Source organism: Triticum aestivum, chromosome 2D, assembly GCF_018294505.1.
Source record: "Triticum aestivum cultivar Chinese Spring chromosome 2D, IWGSC CS RefSeq v2.1, whole genome shotgun sequence".
In the NCBI taxonomy this organism is placed as follows: domain Eukaryota; kingdom Viridiplantae; phylum Streptophyta; class Magnoliopsida; order Poales; family Poaceae; genus Triticum; species Triticum aestivum.
In genome coordinates this window covers 311,816,052-311,827,959 of record NC_057799.1, presented here as the reverse complement: position 1 = coordinate 311,827,959, position 11,908 = coordinate 311,816,052, and positions in this window count along the sequence as shown.

Below are 11,908 nucleotides of genomic sequence, written 5' to 3'. Positions count from 1 at the left end.
CATCGTACGGGCCTTCACGAAGCGTTTCCATGGCGTCATCTTTGCAAGAAGGGGGTGCGGGAATGGGGATCGGGATTTGTGGATTCGGGGGTTGTCGGCACTAGAGCAGACGAGCCGGCGAAGCTTAAGGAGGGAGACATAAATAGACCCAGATATTTTCATCGCAAACGGTTCCTAGAAAACAACTGTGTGTGATGTTGTAGATATTTTTTATTAGCTGTGAAAGACGAATTTGGAATAAAGTGCCAACGGATGGTGTTTTAAATGAACGAGAAATTTTGTAGTACTAATACAACTGTCATGTCAAATTTTGGAAAATAACAGGGGTCATTTGACCTTCTAAGACATTTAAGTGATTTTCTAGCCATTTAATGACCGTAACTGAAATTTGAACTACATGTACATGCAACAGCTAACCATAACGGTTTGAAAACTCATATTTCGTGTATTTGTGTGCGATTTAAGTCCATGTGCAATAAATAGGAAGGAATTTTCAAACATATTGGTCTAACGGCTATGACACAATTAAGCATGGAGTGACATGGCATTTTAATTCCAAAAAATTAGAAAAATCATAAACACATGAAACCTTGGTTGATGTAATGTCATGCCACCAAGATGATGGGGTAAAAAAATTGGCATGTTTGACCAAAGTTTGGACACACACCGCTCACAAACCGGAGCAACTCACTAGAAGGCTCGTGGTTCCAAGAGGGAACAACGCATGTTTGATGACGAACGGGAGATAGCTTCCTCTTACGGCCTTCAAATTTTTTTCTACGTCTAACGTGCACTACTACAACCGTAATATGATTTTTTTTTGAAAATTCTAGGGGTCATTTGACCTTTTAAAGACATTTAAGTGGTTTTCTAGCCATTTAATGACCGTAATTCAAATTTGAACTACATCTACATGCAACGCGTAACGGAAACGGTTTGAAAAGTCATATTTGTGTACTTGTGTGCGAGTTAATTCCATGTGCAGTAAACTAGAAGGAATTTTCAAACATATTTGTATCACGACATGGACACATATGCATGAATACGTATGCATGGAGTGGCATGGCATTTTAATTCCAAAAAAAATCAGAAACACATGAAACCTTGGTTGATGTAATGTCATGCCACCAAGATGATGTCGTAAAGAAATTGGCATGTTTGACGAAAGTTTGGACACACACCCCTCACAAACCGGAGCAACTCGCTAGAAGGTTCATGGTTCCGAGAGGGAACAATGCATGTTTGATGACGAACGGGAGAAAGCTCCCTCTTACGGCCTTCAATTTTTTCTACGTCGAACGTGCACTACTACAACTGTAATGTGAAATTTTGGAAAATTCTAGGGGTCATTTGACCTTTTAAAGACATTTAAGTGATTTTCTAACCATTTAATGACCGTAATTCAAATTTGAACTACATCTACATGCAACGCCTAACCAAAACATTTTGAAAAAAATCATATATGTGTACTTGTGTGCGAGTTAATTCCATGTGCAATAAATTAGAAGGAATTTTCAAACATATTGGTCTCACGACATGGACACATGCATATGTATGCATGGAGTGACATGGCATTTTAATTCAAAAAATAGAAAAATGATGAGAAACACATGAAACCATGGTTGATGTAATGTCATGCCACCAAGATGATGTGGTAAAGAAATTGGCATGTTTGACGAACGTTTGGACACGCACCCCTCACAAACCGGAGCAACTCGCTAGAAGGTTCGTGGTTCCGAGAGGGAACAATGCATGTTTGATGACGAACGGGAGATAGCTTCCTCTTACGGCCTTCAATTTTTTCCTACGTTTAACGTGCACTAATACAACTGTCATGTGAAAATTTGGTAAATTTCAGGGGTCATTTGACCTTTTAAAGACATTTAAGTGATTTTCTAACCATTTAATGACCGTAATTCTAATTTGAACTACATCTACATGCAACGCCTAACCATATCGGTTTGAAAAATCATATTTTTGTGTACTTGTGTGTGAGTTAATTCCATATGCAGTAAATTCGAAAGAATTGTCAAACATATTGGTGTCAAGGCTTGGGCACATGCATGGAGTGCATGCCATGGCATTTTTATTCCAGAAAATTAAAAAATGATCAGAAAAACATGAAACCTTGCTTGATTTAATGTCATGCCACCAAGATGATGTGGTAAAGAAATTGGCATGTTTGACGAAAGTTTGGACACACACTCCTCACAAACCGGAGCAACTCGCTAGAAGGTTCGTGGTTCCGAGAGGGAACAATGCATGTTTGATGACGAACGGGAGATAGCTTCCTCTTACGGCCATGAAATTTTTTCAACGTCTAACGTGCACTACTACAACTGTAATTTGAAATTGGAAAATTCTAGGGGTCATTTGACCTTTCAAAGACATTTAAGTGTTTTTTTAACCATTTAATGACCATAATTCAAATTTAAACTACATCTACATGCAACGCCTAACCAAAACGGTTTGAAAATTCATATCTGTGTACTTGTGTGCGAGTTAATTCCATGTGCAGTAAATTAGAAGGAATTTTCAAACATATTGGTCTCACAACATGGACACATGCACACGTATGCATGGAGTGACATGGCATTTTAATTCAAAAAAATAGAAAAATGATCAGAAACACATGAAACCTTGGTTGATGTAATGTCATGCCACCAAGATGATGTGGTAAAGAAATTGGCATATTTGAAGAACGTTTGGACACACGCCCCTCACAAACCGGAGCAACTCGCTAGAAGGTTCGTGGTTCCGACAGGGAACAATGCATGTTTGATCACGAACGGGGGAGAGCTTCCTCTTACGGCCTTCAAATTTTTTTCCTACGTTTAACGTGCACTAATACAACTGTCATGTGAAAATTTGGTAAATTTCAGGGGTCATTTGACCTTCTAAAGACATTTAAGTGATTTTCTAACCATTTAATGACCGTAATTCAAATTTGAACTACATCTACATGCAACGCCTAACCAAAACGGTTTGAAAAATCATATTTTTGTGTACTTGTGTGCGAGTTAATTCCATGTGCAGTAAATTCGAATGAATTTTCAAACATATTGGTGTCAAGGCATGGGCACATGCATGGAGTTCATGCCATGGAATTTTAATTCCAAAAAATTAAAAATGATCTGAAAAATATGAAACCTTGCTTGATTTAATGTCATGCAACCAAGATGATGTGGTAAAAAAAATTGGCCTGTTTGACGAAAGTTTGGACACAGACCCCTCACAAACCGGAGCAACTCACTAGAAGGTTCATGGTTCCAAGAGGGAACAATGCATGTTTGCTGACGGACGGGAGATAGCTTCCTCTTACGGCCTTCAAATTTTTTCCTACGTTTAACGTGCACTAATACAACTGTCATGTGAAATTTTGGAAATTTTCAAGGGTCATTTGACCTTTTAAATACATTTAAGTGATTTTCTAACCATTTGATGACTGTAATTCAAATTTGAACTACATCTACATGCAACGCCTAACCAAAATGGTTTGAAAAATCATATTTTTGTGTACTTGTGTGCGAGTTAAAAAATCATCAGACGATGTAAATATCTGGTGTGCAAAAAAGAAAATGTAAAGATCTGGCAAGACAACTGGCCCCCACACGGTTGGCACTCTATCTCGCGGCTCGAGGTTTGGTAGGTGATTGGCGGGGATCATTAATCAGACACGGTTTTGTATTGGAAACCGTCAGCTATTATGTTCACACACGGATTTGCTGCGGGAATTGTGTGTAATTCAAACTGCAGTCGTAAATTCCGACGACCGGCGTGTGTACTGTCCCGGTCGACATAGATTTCGGCCGCCAATAAATACTACCTTGCTCACGTCGTCCCGCTTGCATTGTCATCTACATCCCCCCCTCGCTCGCCCTCTCTCTCTCAAATCTCTGCCATGGCGCCGCCGGTCTGCCCACGCGCCGACGAGAAGTCGCCGCCCCCTGAGGGCGCTCACTCGATTAGCAGCGACGAGGACCCCTACACGCCGCCTGACGAGGTTGCGTCGGACCCCCCAACTTTGGATTGGGTTTGGGGCCAGTACAATCTTTGTCTGTGGAAGTCGCTGCCGCCGGCTGAGAAAGCCAGGCAAGTGGCGTTCAAGAAGGAGATGGCGGAGGAGGAAGCTAGGTACCAGGCGGCCTGTGAAGCCCATGATGCCGCCTGGAAAAAGGAGGCGGTGGAGCTTTGGGGGCGGGCGCGTCGTCGTGCCGAGGAGGTGTATGAAGACGGGTACTTCACGAGGAAGGTCATAGGCGCTGGGCGCCTCATCACTGCGTGGAGGTGGGCCGATAAGCTCCAGCGTGCCACCAACGAGGAGCTCCGGTGGGCGCCCAACGATATGGCAAGATCGGCCACGCACGTCTGCCAGCAAGAGGCAGATCGATACATCAAGCGCTGCGAGGCGGAGGAGTCGGAATACTGCCTCTGCACTAGGAAGACGCCGCGCACCAGGGAGCTTCTGGCGAGGGTTGCCGGAATACTTGCCCCAGGAGGGATTATTAGTTTTAGTATTGTTCGTTTTCAATTTTATGCATTGTACCTAGTAGTTAAGTATCATCACGTATATGTGATGATATTATATATATATATATATATATATATATTCTGTGATGATCTAATGAACAATTAATTAATATATATTATGAATTCCATTTTCTATCTATTTTTGTATACTAATTTGAATCTAGCCACTATCATCCACATATACAGAATGGAAAGCGTATATACACACATTGAAAAAGAACAAATAAGAATGGAAAACAGAGTACACACATTGAAACAGAGCAATAAACAGAGCAATACTATGATTGCTGTGAATACAAAGCTATCCACCTCGAAACAACTTTTCAAAATAAAACGCGTCCATGAGACCATGACTAGTAGCCCTTGCCTAGGGTTGCTCTTGGCTCTGCCTGAACTCGTGCAGGAGTTCGTCCAAGCGGTCGACATGCTCGCGGTACATCTGGAGCGCGATCTTTAGCTCCAAGTTGGCTATTTCATCGGAGATCACTAGCTCGAGGATGCGACGACCATGTTCCTCTACTGTGCCCAGGTGGACACCTGGGCCAAGGAGGTGGTCGAGCCTACGGACCAGCGCGTTGGCATCCAGCGGGTCGCGGACAAGGCGAACGGGGGCACCCATGCGAACGGCGCGGCGGGCGTCCGGTGCAAGTACGGCGTGCCCGAGATCTGGTGCAAGTACGGCGCTGAGGGCCTCTGCCCACTCCTGGCGAGGAATGGGGGTACTGACGGGACGTGTACCCAGCTGCGACACCGTGTTGATAGCAGGCAAGCGCCGATGGATCTGCTCTTGCTGTGCGGCGCGCCGCGCCTCTCGCTCTGCGGCGCTCCAACGGTCTCGCTGTGCGGCGAGCCGCAGCCTATCGGCATGGACGCGCCTAGCTTGCTCTGCGGCGCGCCATCGATCATGTTGTGCGGCGAGCTGCAGCCTGTCGGCGCTGAGATGCCTATCTTGATCCGCGGCGCTCAAGCGCCATGCGCCAAAGGTCTGCTCAACCCTGGCGATTACGCGCATCACAACATCGTCCACCGCATTGCCGGGGAGCGCCTGGGCCTCGACGTGCCATGGCGCCTACTCGTTTTCCTCGTCGACGAGGCTGATGGCAGAGGCGGCGCTTTGGTGGGTTGGCATGCTTGGAAAAGGTGGATGTGCTATACGCTGCGCTTGTCGCCTCCGTGCGTCGTGCACCCCCTATGCGCAATATAGCAGGGTGGCGGGAAACAGGTGAGGATATGGCAGGAAACGGTGGCGTGTTCATAAAATGCCATCAATTAATGGAAACTTAGCATCGAGCTAGCACAAGAAGTAGATGATGATCAGATGAACATGGACCACACTAGGGATCCCGTTGGTGATGAATTCATCAATCCCAAATGGTTGAATACTAGCAAGCGTTTTCCCACAACACACACGGCCTATTCCATCACAAATAGGTCGAATGGATCAACTCTATGCCACGTATCGCACATTGTCAAAAAGTAATGTGGTAGACCTTCTTTAACATGTGTTAAGAAAAACAAGGACCTCGAGGTTAAATTAGCTGAGGGAATGGGACATTTCGGTCATTTGACTGAAATGACCCATCCCATCACCTAATTTAACATCGACACAACTTCCCATCCAGTCACCCATCCGATGGATGCTCCATCCTGAGCACACTTAACTTGATAGTTTTCTTACATGAGCTACTGGTGGAACAGCTAGTCCTTGCTGATAGGAATGCCTCTTCGCATCCTTATGGCGTATCTGGATGACCGCCCGTCCCACAATGGCCAATAGATGTTGTGCAGACAGAGCATATTACATACGTCTTATTAGAAGCAATCGTCTGCGTTATTATCGGTCTTCACACACATTTCTGATTACAGACATGTTTGCCACGTATCACACACATCTTGTTATATTGAACCATTTTTGTTCTCTTACCTAATCACAAATAGTTCATCCGACTGAACCATATGTTGTACATCGCACACACCTTGATCGGGCTGTCTGTTTCTTTTGTGTTGCCTAATCACAAACAGTTCATCCGAGTGAACCGTATGTTGTACATCAGACACACCTTCATCTAGCTGCCCATTTCTTTTGTTCCTCCTCATCGCAAGCAGTTAATTGAACTGAACCATATGCCCTTCATCGCACACGCAACTAAAACCTGAACCTTGTTTGATGCATCCATCATCACAAACGTTTTATACATTTCTGACGGTTTTCCTACACCACCGTTTGCGATCATTGCATCGCACACAGTTTCTCGAAGGGTCTCTGATCGTAGTGTCGCGTTAGCAGCATCCTGCAGTAGTGTGTGTGCGTGGTAAATGTACACATCATCCATCATGATGTGTATGTTCACGTGTGAGTTAGCGCAAGATAAGCATCGGTCAAAGAAATTTGATGCATGTTATAAGAACATGTCATCCATCATGAAAGAATAGTTATTATGTATGACACGATGGGGACACAAATTTAGCATACAAGTATATGGCACATCAATAGCATTTTCATTCATGGGGAGCATATGGTGCACATAATTATGAGGATCATGCAATGGATGGGATTGATCAAAATCTCCTAACATGTATGAGGAAATTATGGGGGTCTCCTCATGAGCAATATTGGAAACATCATCTGGAGAATATGGGCAACACCAAAACAATGCATATCCGAAGCTAGGTGGTCATGGCATGGCATATGAGATAAATGATGCAAAGGGAGCATATCAATATCATCATAAGAGAAACAAATGCCAATAACCATGGGCTTGTCATCTATGCCATGAGTGCAAATTGGGTTTATTTGAATGGCATATGCATAGTCACTACGACGAGATTGCAAATATGACATATGGTTGATCTCATGCATAGCATATGACAAGTCAAGCGGATGTTCAAACATGATGTGACCTAGAGAATTGTCACAAGAAATCCTATGTAACATGGCATCACAACTAATATACTCCACATGAGAATCATCATACTCATCATAAATGGGCAAGAAATCATAAAATAAGGAAGTCGCACTAGCATGAAGCACGGTAGTAGGTTGATCAATATCATGTAAGCAATCAATGTCAAGAATGTCCACTAGTGGGACAAGAGCATCACCTTCACCTATGTTACCTTGTTCATTCCACTCAAGTGGTGTAGGTGAGGTGGGAAAGACCAAATGATGGTCATCTTCATCTTGATGGAACCATGTGGGGGCGCATCATATTCCACCATGGCCATCGTCTTGTACAAAGGGAGGACGTAGTCGTCGCGAGTCGGCACGTCATCATATATGGGACCTAGCACCAAATGAGAAGACACAATAGGGGTAGAGGTTAAGTCATTAGAAATCGAAGTGCCCTCACATGCCCTATTAACTATCTCACTCTCTCTATGTGGTGGTTCACTCACTCCCTCAAAATAGGTGCACTCAAAGTGACATATGGTGGAGTCACTCATCGCACTCAAGTGGTGGGAGTTGTGGCTCTCCTCACATGGGAATTGGGGCAACACATCATAAATGGGGTTAGTGGTGAAGTCACTCTCACTCTCAATATGGTGGCAAAAGTCACTCAAGTCATCATATGTCGCCGTGGTCAAGGTGAAATACTCAACCATCTCATCGCCGTGGATGAAGGCCGAAGATGGCACATCATCGCTCTCCTCCATGACCGAAGGGAAAATCCCATGCTCGATCATCTCGTCACCATCACCATGGATGAAGGCCGAAGATGGCACATCATCACTCTCGCCTCCTAAGATGGAAGCATCATCCTTGCTCACCACCATGTCGTTCGCCTCCAAAGCTTGCTCCTTGAGGGTCTCCGTAGTCGTACTCGTCGCCGCACCGCCTTGAAAAAAAGTCAAAGTAGACTCGGCATCATCAATGCCACAAAGAGGGATGGCGGTGAAGTCGAACTTGGGAGCATCGTCTTGAAGCTCGTCGGGCTTGGACATCTTGGTGGAACATCCTCATGCTCGCCTTCTTGGAGCTTGGTCTTCGAAAAGTGAGCTTGGGGTGGAGAAGCCTTGGCCTTGATGAGTTCTTGTTCCGCCTTGAGAGCACCAATGTAGTAGTCATCAAGGGACTTGTAGTTCTCGAGGAAGAGAGTCTTGGAGATGTCGTTGTGCAATCCCATAATGAAGTGGAACTTCATCGAAATGGGGTTGTCCATGCTGGCTCGTCGCAAGGCATTCTTCATCTCCTTGAATTACTCGTCGATAGACTTGGATCCTTGTATGGTGTTCTCCAATTGGCATAGAAGTTGTTCCGTGTAGGTTGGAGGCACAAACTCTCACCGCAAAGCTCTCTTCGTCTTGGGCCAACTCATGTCGTAGGTCTTCTAAGGTGTGTGAAGCCACCATGTCGACGCGTAGTCGTGGAAGTTTCTTGTGGCACGCTTCACTTGATCTTCGGGAGGAACTTGACGTAGCTTAAGGTAGTCCACTACAAAAAAAGACACTTCCGTGATGATATGTGTTTGTCATAGTAGGTCACGTTTTCTGTCATGCATGTACATCCATGACGATTTTATGACAGAATCAAGATAGTCATACATGTACTATCGTAGAAGTGTTCCATGACATTACCAAAATTATCATCACGGAAGTGTCCACTTCCATGACGATAAATCACGCGTCATATAAGTGCTTTCGTCAAGGGTGACCGACACATGGCATCCACCGTAACGGGTCACCGTTAAGCTATCGGCTCCGGTTTTGGATCCGATAACCCGTTAACAGCCGAGACCAATGAGGATTTTCCACATGCAAAATTGTCATTGGCCAGAGGAAACACGTGTTGGCTCACCGTTGGGACAGATGTCATCCATTCATTGGACAGGAGGCGCCTATGATACGTCGACACGCGGCATGGCCCAACAGAGGCCCATTCCGGTGAAAAGGCCGACCCGTTTGACTTGGTCAAATGGTAACGGGTCGGCCCACGGAAAGCCTGTTAACGGCATGTTCGTATATAGCCCATTTACGGCCCGCTAACTCACGACATGTTATGGCCTACCGGAATTAAGCCCAGTAGCTTCATTTGGGCCGTCCAATATGATTCTAGCCCATTGTAACTTCCGGCCCATGTATGGCCCATGATGTGTTTCGGCCCATACGAGGCCATTTGTAACTCTTGGCCCATTAACGGCCCGTGGTGAATCTGGCGCGCAATGAACAGTGTAGCGCTTTATACCCATTAACGGCCCATTATTCCATTGGGTCATTTCCAACCCGTGTTATCTTTCGGCCTTCTAAGGACCCATTTATTCTTGGGCTTATTTCAAGCATTCGGTTACTTACGGCCCGTTACTGGCCTTTTCTGCTTGTGGGCCAAATTCAGCTCATTGTTACAATCGGCCCGTTTGCGGCCCGTTAATCCGTTGGGACGTTTTCGTAGCGTCATCAAATACGGCAGATTAACGATAGACCGTTATTGTCGGCCCATGAACGGACTATTCCAAATCTAGCCCGTTTACGACCCATAATGCGGTCTATTATTGGCCCATGTTTGGCCGATCGATCATATCGTAGAGGGCCCATTGATGCTACGACTCATAGAAGGCCCATCGTTTCTACGGCCCTTAGAAGGCCCATTGTTTCTACAGCCCGTAGGAGGCCCATGGAAACTCCAGTAAATATGTAGCACATGGTTATTGTGGACTAGTTTTAAAAAAATAGGTTATTGCAGCCACTAGCAAACCGCGGAAAAAGAACTGCACTGACTACAAGCAAACAAATAAACAAGACAACAAGGAAATAAATAAGCAAGCAACTTACGCTAGGCTATCACAGGTATTACACATATTACATCCACTGGGCATCAAAGTTCGCCACCAGTGCAAATATAGGGAACAAAGCCGCATATCATATACATTGCTTGTCAAACTTGGCGACTAGTGCAAATAAACGCCGCAGCAAAACAAGTCCAGAACTAAAACCACTTCATAATAGCTCAAGAAACAATATCCTAGATACCCATAATGCTGGCAAGATGCTTAGGAAGCTTATTAACTTTCTCTTGTTTGGCGCTTAAATCCTCCAGCACTTGCTGTTGCACAAGAAAGTATGCTTCTGAATTCTGCAGGGACTTCCTCAGTCCTTCGGCTTCTTGCCGCAGCAAAGCTGACTAATGCCTTTCAGCTTTTAGCTGAGACTGAAGAAGCCGAAGTGATTCAGGCAGCGAGTTCGAAGAGCTTGTGCCAGCGGTACTTCCCAGTAACTCAAACACTACGTCAACGCAGGACTGTGGGGTTTTCTCACTGTCTACAAGATCATTTTTATCACCTTTTTTGGAGACCAACAGGGCTGTCTCACTATCTTGAACCTTATCTGCATTACTTTCTCTACCATTGCATAGTGGGGTGCTCTTCTCCAATATCCTGTTCGCATACTACAAGAGAAACAAGCAGACACATCACAGGTTTAGCATGTAGTATACGAAACTCATTTTGGTAAACCGGTTCAGTAGTAAGGTGGACAGGATAACAGCATGAAACAAACATATATCTATGTACTATGGTCACTGTATTGTCCATATTATTCTAGTTTATGTTGCCAAATCAAGATAGAGACACAGTTCAACTCATATATTTTTAAGACACAGTACCATAGACAGAATATAAGTGTGAGAAACTAAACGGCATTGGCAACACTTGTAATGTGCATCACATGAGAACATAACTGTTTATACAACTGAAACTGAAATCAACATAGAGCAAGAAGTTAGAACATCAGTCTAGTTAAAGAAATAGGTTTAAAACATACATGTTGCGCCATTGGAGTTTCAATTGGATCCTTCAAATTCGAAAGTAGTTGGTATGAGTAAATACAGTGATGCAACAGCAAAGGAATATGGACCATAGCTACGAAATCTGACCTGAGAACAGTTGCTCTTCTGCTTTAAACGTGGAGTTTGGGTTCGCTGTGGTGGTCTTCGTGCTTTGGGCACTGCAGTTGCTTTACAAACTGCTCATGTGGGGGTACTCTATGGTGGACATGGTGCTTTGTCAACTAGAAGTGGGTTACTATCCGCCGGGGTTGGGGTTAGATGGGTTGTAGCTGGTTCTCTGCCCAACGGTGTAAGTGTGCAATCTGGAAGAGTCCCGATTATGTGTGGTGGGGCTAGTTTGTGGGTCAGTACAACCATGGTTCTATCTGCATCGATAGGTAGCACTGTCTTTTGTGAAGAACGGGTTTTTGCTCCCTTAGATACTGCCATCACCCCCTCCAATTCAAATGGCTGATAAACAAGAAAAGAAATTGAATGTACAGACATTGTATGATAGACAGATGTGGTAATTCACATATATGTTGTCTAACCAAACAGGACAGCATGACACAATTTCACATATATGATGCCTAACTAAACAGGATAGCATGACATAGTTTC